At 36.5% G+C, this 22398-nt stretch overlaps 1 long non-coding RNA gene across 1 annotated transcript; it reads right to left on the bottom strand.

The window, feature by feature from the left end:
* Positions 1 to 16052: 16052 nt before the first annotated feature.
* LOC131828016 (uncharacterized) lies at positions 16053 to 19218 on the bottom strand. Its single transcript, XR_009352187.1, has 2 exons — positions 19162 to 19218; positions 16053 to 16269 (listed from the first exon to the last, which is right to left on the bottom strand). It is a non-coding gene; the product is annotated as an uncharacterized LOC131828016 (long non-coding RNA).
* Positions 19219 to 22398: the final 3180 nt, after the last annotated feature.

The raw sequence follows: 22398 nt of genomic DNA, 5'->3' as shown, positions 1-22398 counted from the left end.
CCTGTTTTTTGTTTTTTATTTATTTATTTAAAATTTCTATAAGGTCAAATTTATCCATTTTAGCAACTGAGAATGTTTTATTTTCATGGCAGCATCGAGAACTATTCCGTATTGCTTATGGTATTTGAAATGAAAAGATGTCCCAATTAAATAATTTGAGAAAGAAAAGAAATAAAACAAATGGGGATTTTAAAACGAATTTATGAAATATCAACTTAATAATGGATTCAAAATTTACACGGACTTAGGCACTTATGTTTTACTTTTGAGAGCAGAAGCTGATGAAAAATCAAGAACAGATAATTAGTGACTCTGTGGAAGTTTCGAGAATAGCAAGTGGTTTTATGGATGAGTACATGCTTGTACGTGTGTATAGAACAGGTATTTCAATTTGATTTTTAAAAAAGCCAAAAATATAAAACTTTTCTCATTTAATATTGCTCAATACATAGGAAAGTATTCTTCAGCAAACGTTTCAAAAAGACTCCATATACAGTTAATTTTTGCCTTACTTCACGTTTGCTCTATTGATAGTTATTGCCAACTGGCAAGAAAGGTTTCTGTAAAATATTTATTGGATGGCTAATTGCAAAATAAAAAGTGAGTTTAGATCTATTTGAACAGGTAGGAATAAGAGAATGAGAGAGGTGCATGTGGCCTCTTTCATATTATGCTCATGGGCAAACCTTGCCAGCAGTTGGGAGTCTCGTTCACTGGAGAAATGGTGATTGATTTTCAGCTTCTATTTGAATGAAAATCTGTCCCTCAGGCAATAAGAGTAACAAAATGAGTGGGCCTCTCTCCAGTGAGTTAGTGGAGATCAGTTTCTTATATAATAAGTAATGGATAAGGACTGTGATTAAAATATTTGTTATTAAGGGTGCAGGTTTTCAAATATGGCTGTAATAAAAGATGGCTGACCCATGCCTCAAGGCAGTAGTCTCAAGATCACTTTGCACTCTTAAAAATTATTGAAGACCCCAAACTTTTGCTGAGGTGGGTTGTATCTATCGATATTTGTCATATTAAAAGTTAAAGCAAAAAAAAAAAAACCCAAACTAGTATTTATTTATTAAATCATTTAAAAATAACAGAAAAGCACTTGTGTTAAGTGATTTAAAAATAATATTAATAAGCATATTTTTAAGAAAATAAATAATTTTTAAAATAATAATATTTTCCAAAACAACATCGTTAGTGAGAATAATGACATTGTTTTGCAATTTTTTCTATCTCCTTGATTGCTAGCTTAATAAAAGATAGCCTTATTTTCATATCTGCTTCTGTATTCAAACTGTTGCAATTTGTTTTCCTTTTGAAGTTTATAAAGAAGATCCAGGGTCAAACAGGTAGGTAGTTGAAAAAAAGAGGGGAATTTTAACAGTTTTTTCATATAATGTTGTATATGCCTTTGTATTATACTAGAACTTGACAGGTTAGTTCCAAAGTAGAATCTGAAACTGTATCTGTGAGCTTTCATACTCAATTATATTAAAACCCATTGGCCTATCTTGCCCTTGGAATTTTTTTCAAAATCCATGCATGATTTTGTTATGTTATGCATTATTCTTTTGGAAAATGTAGGTTTTGCCAAAAAGTGACACATTTAATTAAATAACATAAAAAATCCCTTTTGTTAATATTGCCTCCAATTTCATCAGAAAAGTGTTTTCTGTTTTGTTTTTTTTTAGAGGGCGGGGAAGGGGGAGGGGCAGAAGGAGAGGGAGAGAGAGAATCTTAAGCAGGCTCCAGGCCCAGGGCAGAGCCTGAGGGTAGCGGGGGTGGAGTGGGGGGAAGGTGAGGGGATGTCAGTCTCACAACCCTGAGATCCTGACCTGAGCCAAAATCAAAATTAACCAACTGAGAAAATTTTGAAATATTGGGAAGCTATCAAACTCGTGGTAGAAATAAATTTTCCAAAATTCTAATTTTCACTTGAAAGCTCAAATTTTATTATCAGAAACAAATATGGTCTACTTCCTTGTAGGATCCATTCATTCATTTTTAAGAAATTATTCATAAACATCTGAATAGTTTGTCCTGCAGTCATGTTTTCAAGTAAAAATAGTGATCCATGGGGAAAAGTGGCTAGTTCAGCTTATAATTCAGAATAATTAATTACACAAGTGCTTTTCCTTGAGCCAACCATGGTACTGAAGTATGCTATAGAGAGCTTCAGTATACTTCTCATTTGGTTAAATAAAACATTAAGAAGACATGTACCCGTGATAAGGTTTAAAAAAATTAATATTTTAGCAAAATCAGTAACTTTCATTATTATTCATCAAGGGTCTTGTTAAACTGGCTTTTTTATCCCTTCAAAATGTAAAGAATACGATGACAGCTCGTACAGACTGGTCTCAATGCTTTGAGGTGTGTTAAAAACAAAAGCACTTTTGTTTTTATACTGCTTTAATACTCTTCGTGCAAATGTGGATTCAGTGGAAAATACAAATAGGTCCGTTATTGCGAAAATAATGTTTTAGATCAAGAACTCCTAAAAGGTCTCAGAAAATCTCAGGGGTATTTCACATTTTGAAAACCATTATTATAAGGAATATATGTATTTTGACAACTTAAACACAGAATTTATATTTACATGTTTGAGAGTTATGCAAAGAAGTATAGGATTTTTACATGTTGTATTGCAAGGTTTCATCAAAAAATTTCCCATACCTAATAAATACTGTAGAGCATAAGCACACACATACCTTAAACATAAAATTTATACACACACATGCACTCATGGAAATGTGATCATATGAATGTTTCTGTATTTTCAGATATGCAGAGAAAATGTAATTAATTTTTACTCCAACTATGGGATATCAGTTAAACTTTACTTTTTTGTTTAGTCAAGTAAATTTAATAATATGTAATGGTGCACAGTGTTTTAAGGTAATAGTTTTTTGGATAAAAGTGCCCAGTCTCAGAATTTTGGTCTCCTTTATGCCTCACTGGAGGGGCAAGGTATGGCCTGGGATGATGAGAGCCTCCTATGTAGTTTAAGTGAAAACAGTTGGATCATCATTGAGGAGGGCTTGCTGGACTAGTGACTGCTGGGTTATATAGGAGTGTGAACCTAAAGGGCCATTGTTGAGCCATTTGCTTCTGGTTTCTTATTTCCTCCTCCTTTGTCTCTTCTCTTTAGCTCAGGTTATAAACGGTTAATTGGTCCACCCCACCACCACTCTGCTGGCTCCCAGCCTTTTATCTCTAGCTCTCTTCAGCAGTTCATGGAGCCACTTCTGGTGTCTCCATCTATAATCTTGCACTATTTTTTCCCACATAATCACATCTGCCCTAGGTTAGAAGTAGTTGCGTTTGGGGCACCTCCTAGAGCTTGCAGCTTCTCACTTTTACAATGAATGGTGAAGTGTTAATGCACATGTTCCTAGGCTTTCTCACACCTCTTAGAAGCTTCTAAATGCTTCTCCTGGCCCTGCAGGCGTTTGTTATCAACATGGATTCGTGTTTATGGGGGATACAGGAACCCTAAGCCAGATCCACTTGATGCTATCTTTTCCCCTCTGCTTTTTTTCTTTTAAAGATTTTATTTATTTATTTTTTTAGAGAAAGAGAAAACGTGAGCGAGCACAAGCAGGGGGATCAGTAGGCAGAAGGAAAGGGAGAAGCCTGCTGCAGGGGGCCTGATGCAGGGCTGGATTCCAGGGTCCTGGGATCACAGCATGAGGTGAAGGCAGACACTTAACTGACTGCGTCCCCCAGTCTTTATATTTTTTCATTTTTCTTTATAATTATTTTCTCACAATTATTCATTTCTCCCCCCTCATGTTTAAGCCAGTGGTTCTCAGTGTTAGTACTTCCTTCTTAAAGAAACATTTGGAAATGTGGTAATGGTCGTAGAGGAGGGGGAGTTGTTTGGAGAATATTATTGTCATGATGGTTAGAGAATATTATTGACAATTACTCCCTAGGAGCCAGACATGGTAAGTATCCTTTAGAAAGAATTGCTACTGCAGAAATGCTAGTAATGCTTTCAATGAGAAACCCTGCTATAGATACAAATTTCTCAGAACCTGGGAAAGGAGGCTTCATAGCCTAGCCTGGTTCTCTAATAATAGACACAGCACTAAGTCTTCCCATGATCCTCCAGATGGATGCCTTGAGCTGCACAAAATGTCATGGGCAAGAAACACAAACAATACTGTTATCATTAAATGAAATATAGACATATGTTTGAATTTGTGATCATTTTTATACTACCATTGCATAGGGATGGCACGTTAAACGGAAGAACTAAATATATAAATCTACATGCATTTATTTAAAATGTGCAATAAGATAATGCTTTCTTGACATAACTGTAAAGATGGGACCGGTCCCTATGGATTCATGTTGGCACACATCACAAAAACAGCCTGTCATGCACGCTCCATGACAGAACTGGCAAACTTTCCAGAAGAATCCATAAAAAAGCTGAAATTACTTTCTTTAATACCTTTGGTTAGCCTTCTCAAGGACAGAATACCCAACATGATTTCCTCGCTAACTTCCAGATAATCCTTTTTCCTCCAAAGTTGCAAACAAGAGTTGCTGTTTCCAGAATGTTTTTGCATGCTTTCTTTTCACTTTTTTATACTTCATCAGTCTGTTTTTCCCTTTAATAGTCCAGTATATTGACTCCCTCACATGCGAGAAAACAGTTTGCACATAAAAATAACAAAATGAACTGCAAAGAGTTAATTAAATATACTTTAGATATTTTTGATATTTGGAAAAATATTCTTTAGATATTTTTGATGTTCATAATATTCCAAATATTCCAAACCTTGGTTTTTGTTTAATAAAATACATATTATATGTTTAATAATCCTATAAAAGTCCCAGAGGTCTATTGGCCAAACATTGAATGTGGGCATCAGAATTCTCTAAACTTATATAATTATGATTCTTTAAGTCAATGATGTATAAAATTAACATATTCAGATTGAATGTCTTCCATTGGAATGTGATATATTTGCAAATGTAGGCCTTCTCTATACTCTCACAGTTATTATTTATTTAAGTTTGCTATATTTTTTTTCTTCCAAATACTTTCATTAATGGGCATATGTTATGCCTGATGAGAGCAACACATTTGAATTGATTTTTTTTTTTCATAGAGAACATTAAAGGACTTGCATGACAGATATTTCTTGAGTTGTGAATTAATTTGGAGTGATTCACAGTCAGTGGAAGTTTTGGAGATGTTTTAATTTAGGAAGATGACAATGATGTGAGTTAGCACACACATTACAAAATCCATAACAATATCCAATATGTTGTAAATCTTCTCTCTTTTATAAAATGTCAAATTGATAATAAAATAATCTTTGTCAGAGATTGACTTATTTTTGAAGATTTTAAGACATAGCAACATTGTTTTGAGTTATATATATATATTTTATACATATCACACACATATATATATAAATACATATATTTAGTTTTAATTATTCACAATTTTGGTGACTATTGGTGTTCATTTGCCTTCACTTTAATAGTGACTTAGGAAAAACTGGAGGTGCATTTTGTGGCTCAAAGATACTAATAACCATTTAGAGTGACTGCTTTTAGTGTAGTCTGGGATTATAACATAAAGTTAAAAATTCACTGGTGAGGCAGAACTGGAAACTCAATGCATTTTGTATTCTGGCACTTGTCCAGAAATCTGCACTAAGGCACAGCTTAGATAGCTGACTCAGAAAAGTCTTTAAAAATTGACCAAAGAGGAAGCAGTGATGACCTGGCAAAGGTTTTGTGGGTTCACTAGAAGACCACAACCAAATTAAATGGGTAGCTGACATGGTTAGAAGGTGGAGTCTTAAATGGGATGACACAATTAGTGACTAAGAAACAGAATCTGGAGAGAGTTCATCTCCGTAAGTATCTGTGAAACAGACGGGATAGGAGCATTTTCCCCGAGACAGATAAAGACACAAAGACAGAACAACGAGTCTGGCTCTTGGGACGTTCAATCTTTCTTTGGTGGCAAAGGCTTTTGTTGGTGGCAAAGGCTATGGGCACTGGGAAATTTGAGGATTGAGTGAGGTCCTATGTAAAATACCTTTGGTTAGCCTTCTCAAGGACAGAATACCCAAATGATTTTTAGGTATTCTGTCCAAGATTTTATTATTATTTTTTTATCTTTCCTGGGCTTAAAAGACTAAGGTATTACTCATAGTTAGTGATGGCTATTTGTATGTTGGACCAAAAAAAAAGAAGTAGTAGTAGTAAATTATTAGTGGTTATTTTTTCCTGGAGCCCATTCTACTCACAAAAGGCAGTCATTTTCCTCATGATTTCAGTCGCTGTTACAGAATCTGTTTTCTTCTCAAATTAATTCTCAGACACAAAAAGAACCAGTTGGCCTCTGATTACACACACCTGGTATGCTCAACAGCTTGTTCCATAGAAGCATCCAGTGGATCTCATTTATTGCTTAAAACTTTTTCTCAGTGTATCCTGAACAATATTTGATCTTTTTTTTTTTTTTTCTTGCTTCACCTTCTGATGGCTGTGCTTTAGCTCACCATAGATCTTAGGTGTGTGGGTGTCCTTACCTCACCCAACCTTCCCATACTTTTAACTTAATGGGGTTTGAAGTTAAATCGGGGCCACCTAACTTCTAATTTTAGGAATAGGCCATTTATTATTGATGAGTCTGTGGAGTGTGTTTGCAAGGACAGTCCTTCCTACTTGTTTTTGATGGTCAAAGATGTGGATGTATGTAGTTTTGGATGAGCCGTTCCTATTAACAGTACTTCTGGAACCCTTTTAAGGTTGTTAAGAGATATTCTGCAAAAAAAAAAAAAAAAACAAACAAACAAACAAAAAAAAAAAACAAATGCTCTTTATCAAATGTGTCTGCATTAAAGAATTAAAGAGCTTTGTTTTCTCTCCAAAATGTTTCTCAAATCCATACACTCCTCCACCTCCTCGCTGTTATTCTAGTCTGAGCTATCAACTCTATGATATCCAATGATTTCTTCCTTCCGCTCTTGATTTCTACCGAATACCCTAGGTTGCATCATGGCAATAAAAATTCAAATCAAATAGTGGTAGTTCCCTAATTAAAAGTCTTCCCTGGGATGCCTGGTTGGCTCAGTTGGTTAAGTATCTGTCTCTGGCTCAGGTCATGATTCCCAGGGTCCTAGGATCAAGTCCCACATCAGGCTCCTTGCTCAGCGAGGAGCCTGCTTTTTCCTCTCTGCCTGCTGCTCTCCCTGCTTGTGCTCTCTCTCTCACACACTGACAAATACATACATACATACATACATACATACATACAATATTAAAAAAAGATAAAGATAAAAGCCTTCCCTTTTATTCACACAAAGAATGAAGTTTAAATCCCTTTTCATGGCCTTCAAAGTTTCTGACCTTTCCAACCATTCATTTATAACCACATACACTGAACATTTTAATCTTTTGCTGCTGGTCTCTTATTTATTAGTTACAAGATCGGGGAAGCATAGAGTATTTTTAATACCTAAGACCTTCTTTTCTTTCTCCAACACAGCCATAGAAACTTTACAAGGGTAGTGATCTTATCTGTACTGTTCACCACTGTATTCTCAGGCCCTGATACAGGTCCCATCACATAATTGGACAAATAAATATAGATCATGCTGACAATGATTTATCAGAAATTTTAATATGCTACTGTGCAATGTAGCTGTTCTAAAAACTCAGAATATTTGGAAATATTCATTTACACACACAAATTTGCAATTCCTGGAGTCACAGCTGAGAACATTGCCTTTTTAGACAGACTGGTTTGGGGACTTGTTTATGGTTCTTAACATTGCAAAGATAAACCCCTTCTTAGCAATGCTTGTTTTCTCCTGGTTTAGGTAATCTCCAGAGCCTTTAAACATAAGATTGTTCAACAGTTATAACAGAGTATGCTCAAGTTCAATGTTCTTGAAAACCTTTAAAAGTTGAGAAAAATACTTACAGACATTTGCCTGAAAAATATCTAGTTTATTATTCTAGAGCCTACATTTTATTCATTGATTTGGTCAGACCATTATCAAGATATTCATTGGGATCATGCCAAATTGGTTTAGTGTCAAGTCTTCTCTTATTATATTTTGGTGTATGTTTGCAGGTCTATGTTGGTGGATCTCATAAGAAAGAATCTTAAAACAGCTCATGTTGGAGTTTGCTGTAAATATGTTGTTGAGGATGGTATCTATTCCATTACTTGGCATTCTCTCTAGGAGGTACTCAACTATAAAATTCTCTTCTTCCTCAGAGAGAAGAATAATTATTTTCAATTGATTTGTGTTGCTAATGAACATTGAAATATAGATTATTCACAGATACATATATATTTTTTGAAAATGTCACAATTAATATTATCACGTGCTTCTTATAGTGCTTAGTATTAGCTAGTGATCATATAAATAGTAGTTTATGTGGGCTGTCCCATTTCATTCTCACAATAACCCTATGCCATAGGTATAGTTATTAATTACCTTTATTTTACAGATGAAGAAACTGAAGTACAGAGAGGATAAATAATTGTCCAAAGGCATATAACTAGGAAATGTTGGAACCAAGTTATGAAAACAGTCTAACCTTAAGTAGACTGTCTCTCACATAGATCTAGTTTATTTTTCTGAAGCTTATTTTTCTTTTGTGATTTTTTTTTATCTGCTTAAACTATCTTAAGTCATTGTGGGAAAATGGAGAGTATAATAAAATGCAAAAGATACCAAGCTGCTTTTCCTTATGAACATTATAGTATATCACAAATCTCAAATATATGTGTAGGTAGAAAAATCAAGTAGGAAGTATCAGAAACTGCATCTTTATTACACTAAGCTATTTATTAGCTATTATTTTTTTCTAAGTGCATATTTTAACTTTAACTGTCTTGTAAGTTAATTTCACCCTTTCTAGGGTTATTTTCTCAAAGTATACTAACTTGCTATGTTACTGAAGATTAAATGTGCCGGTAGTATTATGTTCCATCAATTATGATGAATTTCCTGCCTAAAGTTTCACTCTGGCAGTTTCCAGTGCATTCTCCACCTAGTAGCCGGAGTGGTCTTTCTAAATGGTACATTTGATTATGTCATTCTCCTGCTTAAAACTTTTTAAGGGCTCCTGGTTCCTCTCAGGATGCTTTCTCAGTTCCTTATCACAGCTCACAGAATGTTTTAGGATCCAGAGTTCTCTTTCATTTCATTCCTCACACTTTGTCTGCAGCCATCCGAAATTAGCCCTACTTCTGAGAGGGAGCCCTGTGCTCTCTAGATCTAGGCCTTCACAGTCTGTGTAGAAGTGTGCTTCCTGCTTCTCTTTCCATCTGCCCAACTCTTAACGTGTCTTAGTTTTCAGCCTAGGTCTTACCTCTCTGAATCTAGGCTAGGTGCTCTTCTTCAACTGTTCCTTCGCTCTCTGGGTTTATCCCACTGGAGCTGTTGCCTTTTTATCCATTTGACCTTTTCAACAGGAGACCAAGTTCCATTTTAAAGAGGAATGTTTCCAGGTCACTATCTTGTTCTCTGCCCCTACCTACTCACTCTAGAGATCAGCTTTTAATAAGCCCACAGTATTTACTTTTTGAATAAATGAATGGCTTTTATAGATATCATATACCTTTATTTATATTCTCCTTAAATTTGTCACATTATTGATATAACCTACAATTGTTCTGTCTCAGCTCGAGTTCAAACCCTAATTTCTGTACTTACCAGTTGGGTGTCTTTGGGCACATTAAACAAAGTCTTTGGTCTTCATTTTAAAATGCAGTGATGCTTACCTAATAGGGTTGCAATGAGTAGTACCTGGGTAGTACACATAAAACATTTAATATAGTGCTTGTAACATCGTAATTGTTTCTTCTTATGTCAGGTTTTTTGTTTTATTTTGTTTGTAGTATGAAGGTTAGTAACTCCAGGTTTGGGGATAAACATAGGTTCTGTGGATTCAAATCCTGGGTTGGTTTCTTACTGGTTATGTACCCTTGCTCTCTGGGAGTCAGTTTTCTCATAAGTAAAATGGAATAATAGTAATGTCTACCTGCACAGGTTACTTTGAGGTTTAGGAAAGATAATGTCAATAAAATCCTTAGCTTATTATCTGGTACACAACAGAGGCTTAATAGATGTTAGATATCATTAACAAATTTATCTCTCTAGTTCATCAGTTCACTAAAATCTTAGATTCCTGTTTCATTCATCTTTAAATTCCTAGCATCAGTGTTCTGCATTAGTACCTCGCATATAAAAATGTGTTTGCGTGTAAATAATAACCCCGAGAACAATAAAGCACTGAGCAATTGTGTGACTAGGTGCATCAGCCAATTGTAACTGGGATATCTAGAGACAGATGTTAGTGGTGGTGGGGCATCACTTTGGAATGTGGAGACATTTTCCAGTGAAGATAAGCCTATGTGATGACACTGTCTTTAGAGAGTGGTGCGTCAGGAGTTGAGAAGGAAATGCACAAGGTTAATTGGGAGAGTGTCAAGAAAAAAAATTAACCTAATTCTCAGTTTTAGCTCTGATTACCTTTAGGGGATAGTTTCAGTGTTAATCCAAGGAAACAGAAAAGAGGATTTCTGTAAGTGGCCCGGCTTCACATGATATTGTTTTATGATAGGAATTCCATATGATAAGATAATTTGGTAAATAGACCCCATATGTTTTTTAGAGCTGAGGTTTATTTGAATAGATTAGACAATATGCCCAGGAGGATGTGCATTAATTAGTAAGCTATTAGTGTTAAATTGCTGCTAATTTGGATTTTGTAATTGAAAGGACCTAGAAGACTACAGAACAGTGTTGACAGCACTTTGAGACAGAAGGAAGTTTGAAACAGATCTTCTATGCTTCCACTTTCACTGATAAAAGACAAGGTTTGTTTCACTTGACTAAAGTAACTGTTATTTGAACTTCTGGTCTTCCTTTAAAAATTATAATTTAGTATAGTATAGGAGTAAGTGTGAGTTCTCTTCAAAGTTCAGTTTTGAATATACCCCACATTGGCATGTAAGAGCACTAAATATTTTCAAAAATTATAGTTGGTCAAGAATGGGAAACTCGGTCAGGTTAACATAACTCAAAAAATGCTTCATAAATATAATTGTGAGTTTACAGAGAAAAAGGCAACCATTTAATATGAATATACAATTCAAAAATCATATAGCTATGATTCTTGATATGTAATAAAATTGAAGAAGGCAAGTTCCATGTCCAGAATGATAATGTGAGAAGCTCTGTGAGTTGCTTTCAAGGAAACAACCATAACTGTTAAGATTTAAAAAAACAACAATTTAAGGTCTCTGGAAATTGTCCTGAGTACATAAAGGAAAAGGAGAAAATCCACAAAGTCTCTGCAAGCTTTAGTGAGAGTCCAGGGCCCTTCAGCCTCCCTGTCACACCCCAGCCCAATACGATGGAGACTCCCCTCTGGGCAGTTGCTGCCAAGGTGATGGGAGCTCCTTTTGCTTCTAGCTCCTAGTTAAGGACCGTGGTATGTCTCCAGGAAGGGCAGGCCACTAGTGTTTCTTGTCACCCTTAGCTCTGTGTTGCAAGAGTCGGATTCCAAGCAAGTGTGACCCTGTGTTCAGAAGTTCCCCTCCTCCACCCGGTTCCCACTCATCCAAGTGAAGCCGGGTGGCGACCCCCTTGCCACAGCTCATCATGAGTGGAGGGTCCATGGTGGGAGATACAAACCTAGAAGAACAGACCACTACCTTGCCCAGGGCACCCTGTTCCTAAAGCAGAGCTGTCCCTGTGACAGAAACAGGCCACTGTCCCCTCCCCAGGTCTAGACAGTGGCTTGGCGAAGTAGTCCATAAAAGAGCTTGAAAATGCACCAAAAAGGAACAGAATTTATTTGCATAGAGTATGGGTAAATTCAAGCCTAAGGGAATGCTGAAGAAAAAAAATGGAGACGTTGGTGATGGAGTCCCACATCGGGCTCCTTGCTCAACACGGAGCCTGCTTCTCCCTCTGCCTCTGCCTGCCATTCTGTCTGCCTGTGTTCGCTCTCTCCCCCTCTATCTCTCTGATAAATAAAATCTTCAAAAAAAAAATGGAGATGTTGGTGTTAAATAATCAAGAGGATGCTGGTAGCTCCACTAGAGCAACAAGCTAAATCTTATGCTAACTCCTCTACCAGAGGGGACCAGGGAAAGAGAAATTGGAACTCTTATACTACCGGTGAGAATATAAAATGATGAAGCTGCTTTGGAAACAGGCTGGCAGCTCCTCAAAAGATTAAACAGAGAAGTTACCCTAAGACTCAGCAATTCTACTCTGAGTTACATATGAAGAGAAAGGAAAACAAGTCCACAGGAAAGTTTCATGTGAATGTTCATACCGTTATTCATAACAGACAAAAAGTGGCAACTGATGAATGGATAATGAAATGTTGTATCCAAACAAAAGGCTATTATTCAATAAGATTGAGAAATGGCATATGGACACATGCTATCACATGTGTGTCTTCAAGAATTTAATAGAGATGGAATCATACAGTATTTTTTATTTGCTTGGCTTGCATAATGATTTGAAAATGGTTCATTTTGTTGTGTGTATCCATAGTTCATCTCATTGTTGAACTAAATTGCATTTTTCTGGATATATCATTTTTTATCCACTCACTTTAAAAAAAAATTTTAATTTTTTAAAAAACATACAATGTATTATTAGCCCCAGGGGTACCGGTCTGTGAATCGCCAGGTTTACATACTTCACAGCGCTCACCATAGCACACACCGTCCCCAATGTCCATAACCCCACCCTTTCCCGACCCCCCACCCCCCAGCAACCTTCAGTTTGTTTTGTGAGATTAAGAGTCTCTTATGGTTTGTCTCCCTCCTGATCTCATCTTGTTTCATTTATTCTTTTCCAACCCCTCAGACACCTGCTTTGTATCTCTACTTCCTCATATCAGGGAGATCATATGATAGTTGTCTTTCTCCAATTGACTTATTTCGCTAAGCATGATACCCTCTAGTTCCATCCACATTGTTGCAAATGGCAGGATTTCATTTCTTTTGATGGCTGCATAGTATTCCATTGTATATATATACCACATCTTTATCCATTCATCTGTTGTTGATGGACATCTAGGTTCTTCCCATAGTTTGGTTATTACCACTCACTTTTTGATGGACATTTATATTTGTCCACTTTTGAGCTATTCTAAATAAAGTATCTAGGTCATTAGTGTACAAATCTTTGTGTAAATATATAATTTATTTCTCTTGGATAAATACTTGGGATTGAAATGATTAGGTCATTTGGTACTGTATGATAAAATTTAAAGAAATTACTACATTTTTTTCTAAAGTGATTGTACTATATTATAAGTCTACTAGCAGTGTTATCAGAGTGACAGTTGCCCCATATTGTCACAAACCTGTGATGTGGTCAGTCTTGTAATTTTTAACAGTCTAGTAGGTGAATGGTCATAACACATTGTAGTTTTAACTTATATTTCCCTGATCATGTTGAGCACCTTTCCATATGCTTGCTATCTCTATATCCTTGGGGAAGTGTCCAAATCATTTTCTGTGTGTTTGTGTATGTACGCACGTGCATGCATTTTTTTCTTAATATTGAGTTTTGAAATACAAGGCCTTTATTAGATATATGGTTTGAAAATATTTTCTCCTGTTTTGTGATTGATCTCCTTTTCTCTTCATAGTCCTTCTAAAAAAGCAGAGAGATATTGATGAAATCCAAGTAACTAATTTATCTTTTATGATTTCTTATTGAAAAACTGCATAACTCAAGGACACAAAGATTTCTCCTATGCTTTCTTCTAGAAGTTTTATAGTTTAGGCTTCACACTTAAGTCATTAACCACCATATCCTATTCTTTTACTATCTTCAAGTATTTTTTAAGTAGTTATTATTGGGGTGCCTGGGTGGCTCAGTCAGTTAAGAATCCAACTCATGGTTCTGACTCAGGTCATGATCCCAGGGTTGTGAGATCAAATCCCATTTCCGGCTCTAAACTCAGTGTGGAGTCTGCTTGAGATTCTTTCTCTTTCCCTCTCCTTCTCCCTTCCACACTACCTCAGTCTCTCTATTACTAAAACAAATACAATTTAAAAAATCATTATTATTATGGTTTTATTTAAATTCACCCAAATTAGTCAGCCATAGAAATACAAAATTGCTTTAATATTTCCCAGTTGCAGAATGAATCTTTTTCCCGTGAAAAAATTATTTTTCAGATGATGGGCCCTCTCTCATTTCCATGACAACAGATTCTTTTTCATTGAAGGGTAGAAATAAACAAACCAAGTTCTTGATCTCAAGTTACTCATCCTCTTTCTTTTTTCATTATATTTATATTTTCATTATATTAACTTACAGAGATAGAATAATCAAAATTTGTAAAATTGTCATTTATGCTGACCCTGATTTTAATCATGTTGCTCCTCAATCCAATGGGATGATAAAAATTGTCTTATGACAATGAGAATTTTATGAACTGTTACTAATTATTTGAGTCAGAAGTGTATGATGTGGGGTGCCTGGGTGGCTCAGTTGGTTAAGCCTCTGCCTTCCGCTCAGGTCATATCTCAGGGTCCTGGGATCAAGCCCTGCATCTAGCTGTCTGCTCAGCAGGAAGTCTGCTTCCTCCTCTATCTCTGCCTGTCTCTCTGCTTACTTGTGATTTCTATCCATCAAATAAATAAATAAAATCTTAAAAAAATAAAGTGTATGAGACACTAAAATTTCAGTGAAATATAACTTAGACGCTATTACTTAGTATTTGTATAGTGTAGTGTAATAGTGTCCTTTACTGCATTCAGAAGCTGCACATCACCTGGGCATTACTGTCTCAGTGGCATCTGTTGAGGTATGTCAGTCCTTCAAACGGTGGGTTACAGATGTCAGAAGAGACTGGATTTGCATATTTTAAGTGGCTTCAATGCAGCAATTGTTCCTCTTGGACATGAAGTTCTAGTAAATATGGTTTGCATGTGGCATTTAGATTGCTTGGGTATTTAGGAGCTCTCAAACCAAATCAGTGTCAGGTGCCCATTTGACTTCAGAAATTTCATCTTCAATGATGTTCTTTATGAAAGGTTGACACTTCATATATAACTGGACAACTGCACCATCAGATATAATGCTCATTCAAATATTTGACTTGTTAAACATGATGAAGGGTGTCTTTGAAGCAACGCTGAAAAATCATATGCTGAAACTTGGCTTGTTATGGTCCAATTTCTCTAGTTATTGGTAACAATCCACTCTCTGAACCACAAGACACTGGGCCATGAGTAGGAGATACTAAAACTGAAGGAACCCTAAGCCCTCTGTTGAAATGGTAACTAAGGGGCGTGAACATCATGGACATAATGAGCCATAGTCACTTCGTAGTGCAGGTGCACGTTTAATAAAATTTAGAACTTTGGCAAGGTCTGATTATTCAGCTTTGCCATCACATTAGATGTTTTCCTAAACGTTTTCACATTATTTTCCCTAGATATTTCTGTTTGGCTCAGAATTTTTGCCATTTTCCAATTTCTTAGAGTTTGCTATCATTAGCAGATTGCTATAATTCTTTCTAAACTTTGTCCTGTAGGGACATAAGCACACATGCATGTGAACACATGCACACATGTAATTTTTCTTTTCATATAAGTGGGCTCATGCTTTACACATTGTTCTGCTGTTTTCTTTTCTTACTAACATATTTGACCTCTTTCCATTTCAAAGTGTGTGCATATATAAGATTCTCTGATAGATGCATAGTGTCATACTATAGGGACAGTGCATAACACAGCACAAGATCATTGTACATGCTCTTTAAAGATCCTTTTACTGCAATTTAGAAAACACATTTTGATCTCGCTTATGCTAAAATAGCAATATGTTAAAAGGTAACATTGGTGTCCCATGTAATCAAGAACAGGAGAAGAGAGCTGTGGTCTCAAGAGTGACCTGGATTCAAGGACTTGAGTAATACCACACTCCCGGCTTCTATTCATGCACCTTTAGAATTTTTCCTCCTGCAGAATGGCTCACCTTGACTATATAGTACACAGGGCAGAAAGTATATAAAATAATAGATCTCAAATATGTACATTATAATTCAGCTGCATAGAAATTGGTTTTTTAGTGTGTGCTTCCTCTAAATTCGCAAGGAAAGCTCTGGTTTTGAGCCATATAGGTCCATCTCTGGTCCAGCCAACTTTGGTGAAGAAAGGTAGCATCATCATGCAAAATGGCTGCTAGAATTCTCTTGCTATTTATAGATTAGAGCAAAGAATAGTTCCTAGGAAATAAAAGATGGACAAACAATTCTGTGAGAGATTAATGTAAACTGTTATTTTTTCAATTAACAACTGTTTGGCATTTGGGCCCAAATATTTTCTTATTACAATGGTTCTCCCTTATCTACAAGGTGTTCTAAGATCCCTGGTAGATGCCTGAAATCATGGATAGTACTAAACCCTACATATAATATACTGTAATTTTTTTATACATACACACCTATGATAAAGTTTAAAATGTATAAAATAAGCATGATAAGAGATTAATAATAGTAACCAATATAGTGAGAACAACTATAGTAGAACAATTATAACAATATACTATGGTAGAACTTACATGAATGTGGTCTCTTTCTCTCAGAATAACTTATTGCAGTGTATTCAACTTTCTTCTTGTGATGATATGAGAAGAAAAATGCCTACTGAATGAGCTGATGTGATGTGAATGACATCGTATTAGGCTACTACTGGCCTTCTGACTCTACCTCAGAGGAGGATCATCTGCTTCTGGACCATGGTTGACCATAGTAGTAGTTGAAACCATGGGTAAGGAAGTCTTACTATATAAATAATGCTACTATAAATATTAAAAAAAGAAAAAAACTCTGTACATTTATGTAAATCAGTATTTAGGAAAATTTTCAAAAATTGAAATAATAAGTCAATGGAATGTATATTTTAAAATTTTATAGAGACAAAATTTAAACCAGTTTATATTCCAACCCATAGTGAGTGAGTATGAATGGAGCTGTTCCTCTGTAAATTCATCAATATTGAATATTATCAATTTTTTAAGTCTTTGCCTATATAACTGGTAGACATATCTTAGCAGAGGTAAACTATACATTGCTTTAATAAAAATTTATTAGCTCTTACACATTATCAAGTTTGTTTATTGCTGGGATGAACTAGGGTTTTTCCATATCAAAGTATTTAAAGGCAACCCCTCTAGCTACTCAGATGTCCTGTTATCAGATCCCATTAGAATCTGCCTACCCTTCCTAAGACCGAATTTCCAAGAAGATTATAAATCCTAGTTTAAACGCTTACACAATAACATACAATCAGTCCTTCTTTTTCTAGTCCTCCTGCCCCCAAATTTTATTTACCGTCTTATATTTGTTGGATATCTATTTTTCTCATTAAATTGTTTGTTCCTTTTAAAACATTGTATTTCGTCATTATAATTTTCATAAACCCAGTGTCTAGCCCATTATCAGTATATATTTGTTTGTAAACTGATTGCTTATAGTCCTCAGGCTAATGGACTCCCGAGAGAGATCTGGGTCTATAGCCTAGCCACCCTGCCTAGCTCTATGGCAGGATCGTAGATTTCCTATATACATAATCAGAGAGTTCAAATAGGTAATTACTAAAGCTTTTTATTTATTTTTTAAACTAAGATCTATGATAATACTTTGCTTTTCAAATTACAGATGAAAAGTTTCTGTATATATTACAAAATAGCAGAATGTAATAATATGTTGTCTAATTGTAAATTTCCATCAAAACAAATCTACAGAATTTAATTTGGATGTGGCATTACTTACAAAATGGAATGTTTTACTTAGTTGTCACCTCTCTGCAGTGTGTTAGCCCCATCTAGTGAATGATTAATGAATTCTCAAAAGCTAGTAGCATAGGAACATTTTTAAAGTTACTGCTGAATCATATGTCATCTTGTTTTCCGTCTTTGACTCTATGCTATTTCAGATCTAGCCAAGATTGAAAAGGAATTTATTGTGAGATTAGTTTGGGAAATGTTTAAATGCCTTTGTAGAACAGATTCATTTTAAGAGTGGAGCAAGATGAAGAGGTATAGTCTATTTCCTAAATCTCACCTTCTCAGTTTTTATTTTTACCAAATATATAAATGCACATAGTTTAAATAGCCATACTTTCCCCCTATTTTCTTCCCCTAACAGCAAGTACACTTACAAATTATACCTGATTATTTTAATAATTACCTTTGTGTCTTCTTTTTTTTTCTAAGTATTTTATTTTTTTATTGGAGAATAAGGGAGAGAGCACACATGATCCAGTGCGAGGGGTGGGGCAGGGAGAAGCAGGCTCCTTCCTCCGAGGACAGGAGCCTGCCATGGGGTTGATCCCAGAACCCTGAGATCATGTCCTGAGCCACCAAGGTGCCCCTATCTCCTTCTTTTTTGAGGAGGAAGCATATATGTTGAGGCAGATAATATAATGGAGACATATAAACTTGGATAACTTTCCGTTGCTGCTCACTTTTTCTCCCAGGAGTTGTCTCACTTTATCATTTGCTTGGTTTTCTATATATTTGTCACTCATTTAGCCTCAAATTCCTTGCCCATTAAAAAATCAAGGCTATGGGCACATCAGGTACTCTGTTTATTCCATCTTCCTGAAAAAGTCTTTCCCAGAGGGTTCTGATCCACTCCAACCTGATCTGGTTTTTCCTCTTTGCCTGGGATAGGGCTGTTATCCTGGATCCACTTCCATCATTATCCTGAAAAGTCCTCTCCTCCCCCCCCCCCCCCCCCCCGCGCGCGTTGGATCTCTTGTTTTCTCTATCATGCTTCTTCTCTGCGGCTTACGAATATTTTGACGAGATCTATGCACGGAAACCTCCAGAGAAAGAGCGCATGGGGAAGAGAGGTCTGAGATTCTGTGTGGTGCGTAGAGCGAATTGTCTTTCAGCATTAATTCCAAACTTCTTTTAGGGGGCCTGCAGACCACACAGCTGAAAACTACATTTCCCAGCCTTCCTCACAACCCCTTCCTAGGGGTTTCCTAGAAGGGCGGCAGTTTCAAAGGTGTAGGTGAGGAATACGCCAAGCATTGCTGCAAAGCCCCGCCACGCACCAGAACGGCAGTCCCCTTTTATCCGCGATTTCGCTTTGCTGGGTTTCAGTTACCTGCCATCAACCTGGGTCCGCAAGCAGATGAGCCTCCTTCTATCGAATCATCAGAAGGTCGGTTGTAGCCTAATTTGACGTCACAATGCCTGCGTCGTTACCCTCCCTTCTCCGTCACAATGCCTGCGTCATTACCCTCCCTTCTACGTCACAATGCCTGCGTCATTACCCTCACTTCGTCGCCTTGCTTGGCCATTATACGATCTCATATCATCACCGGAAACGTGAGTACAATACAATAACATTCCGAGAGAGAGAGAGAGAGAGAGAGAGAGAGAGAGAGAGACCATATTAACATAACTTTTATGACAGCGTATTGTTAGAATTGTTCTATTTTATTCTTAGTTATTGTTAGTCTAGGACTGTGCCCGATTTATAAATGAAATTTTATCTTAAGTATGTACGTGTAGGAAAAAATGCACTATACACAGGGTTGGGTAGTATCCGTGGTCTTGGAACATATCGCCCACAGACGACGCGGGACGACTGCACCTCTTGCTCAGAGGAGCTCCTGAGTATGATGGCTTTGGGATACTAGAGGAGGAGGCAGTATCCCTTTGGTGGTGTGGTTTGGCAGCAAAGCTCTCCGTCAATTCTGAAAGCTAAACCTAAAGTCGGTTTTCTGTCAGCGAGTACCCTGCAATATTGCTTAAAACTGGATACTTTTTCCTGCACTAGACCTTGCATGATAAATATTTTATGTGCTAGCTTGGTTAGATAACGGAATTCTCACTTTGAAATAATCTTTACTTCAATTTCTAATGTCTGTCATGAAATGTAAAGCCATCTTTAGTCCCTGGTCCAATGTAGGAGACTTTTTCTCCTCCTTTGGAAACTAAGGGGAAACATTCTTTGTTTCCTGTGTTCTGAAAATTCAACATGTGCCATAGTTTGTCTGTTTCCATCCATCATGCTGTGCTCTTAGTGGGTCCTTTCAATGTAGAAACTCGTGTCCTTATTTGCTGGAAAAATCTCTTAATGGCTTTGATGGTTATTTCCTTTCTACAGTTTCCTTTGTTCCTTTATTTTGGAACTGCTGTTTCTTCCTTATTGGACTTTTGTGGACTGGTTCTGTAGTTTTATCTCTTCTCTCTTATTTTCTGTCTTTTTAAATAGGAGCTACATTAAATTTTATCTTTTAACTTATGTAGTAAGCTTTAAAAGAATTTTTCTATGTATTTCTATTTCAAGAGCACTCCTAAAAGATAAAAATAGAACGACCCTACAATCCAGCAATTGCACTGCTAGGTATTTAACCAGAAGGTACAAAAATATTGATTCAAAGGGATACATGCACCTGATGTTTATAGCAGCATTATCAACAGTAGCCAAATTATGGAAAGAGCCCAAATGTCCATCAGCTATTGAATGTATAAAGAAGTTATGGATATATGTGTATATGTGTGTGTGTGTATGTATGTATATATGAAATGAAATGATATATACTTATTTGAAATCTTGCTATTTGCAACAATGTGTATGGAGCTAGAGTGTACTATGCTAAGTGAAATAAGTCAGAGAAAGACAAATGCCATATGATTTCACTCATATGTGGAATTTTAAGAAATAAGATAGATGAACATATGGGGGAAAAAGAGAGAGGCAAACCATAAAATCGACTCTTTTTTTTTTTTTAAAAGATTTATTTATTTATTTATTTATCAGAGAGAGAGGGAGAGAGAGCGAGCACAGGCAGACAGAATGGCAGGCAGAGGCAGAGGGAGAAGCAGGCTCCCAGCCCAGCAAGGAGCCCGATGTAGGGACTTGATCCCAGGATGCTGGGATCATGACCTGAGCCGAAGGCAGCTGCTTAACCAACTGAGCCACCCAGGCGTCCCCATAAAATCGACTCTTAACTCTAGAGAACAGACTAGGGGGCTGCTGGAGGAGAGGTGGGTAGAGGGATGGCTTAAATGGGTGATGGGTATTAAGGATGGCTTGTACTGTGATGAGCACTGGGTGTTATATGTAAGTGATGAATTAACAAATTTTACCCCTGAAACTAATATTACATTGTATGTTAACTAACTGAAATTTAAATAAAATCTTGAAACAGAAAAGAGCACTCCTTTTCAGTGATCTTAATGTTCCATTTTGATAATATACTGTTCTAATTTTGTTATATGTCTAGTATTATATTTTTCTTTTTTTAAAAAATGCATACTATCATATATATTTTTCATTTAAAAATATATATTATGCATACTATCATAGTTTATTTTCTTTACATTGCTTGTTTTTCATTTTTATTTATTTATTTATTTATTTATTTTGCCATCAGATTTGGCCTTGATCTTTTAGTAGAAGCTTTCTCGAACCTGATAATCTTTATTTGCTGGTCATAAATAACAGTGAGGAACTTAAAGAACTTAAAAGAATATGATTAGGTTTGTCTACTGTGAGCTTTACCATAGGATGACCTGGTAGAAGCTACTTATTTCCCTTTTGGGATACTGGAGAAATAAGTGGGTCAGAGTCCCAGCTTCTTATCTTGTATGCATTCTGAAGTATAGGGAGTCGAGAATAGGGTGCCTACCCTGCAAGATGGCATGCATTCTCCAATACACAGGAACTCTCTTTTACTATTGCAAAGAGTAAAACTAGTTTTTGTCACTGATAGGGAGGAGACATGGATATTTGACATTTTTTTTTTTTTAAGATTTTATTTATTTGACAGAGAGAAAGAGACAGCCAGAGAGGGAACACAAGCACAGGGGTGAGAGAACAGGGAGCCAACTGTGGAGCTCAATCCCAGGATCCTGGGATGATATGACCTGAGCCAAAAAGCAGACGCTTAAGGACTGAGCCACTGAGGCCCCCCAGATTTGACAGTTTCTTAAGCACACTTTGAGTTAACTCTCCTCCTTTTTCTTTTTTTTGGGGGGGGGATGGGGGCAGAGGGAGAGGGAGAGGGAGAGAAAATCTTAAGCAGGCTCCATGTCCAGTGCAGAGCCCAACACAGGGTTCAGTCTCACAACTTTGAGATCATGACCCAAGCCAAAACCAAGAGTTGGATGCTTAACTAATAGAGCCAGCCAGGCGCCCTTGAGTTAATTCTCTTTATTAATCTCTTCGTTTCACCCCGGTTTCCAGAAGGCCTGGAGGCTGCCAGTTGCAGAGCACTTTGGTGATTCTGCATAGTAAATTGGCTCGCTTCTTGGAGCTCCTCATTGCCGTTTTAAGATTTTAGTTTCTCAAATGCATCCACTTCCAGAAGTTTGTTGCTGTTTTGACCCT

Source organism: Mustela lutreola, chromosome 3, assembly GCF_030435805.1.
Source record: "Mustela lutreola isolate mMusLut2 chromosome 3, mMusLut2.pri, whole genome shotgun sequence".
In the NCBI taxonomy this organism is placed as follows: Eukaryota; Metazoa; Chordata; class Mammalia; order Carnivora; family Mustelidae; genus Mustela; species Mustela lutreola.
This window is presented reverse-complemented; position numbering and strand designations above follow the sequence as displayed.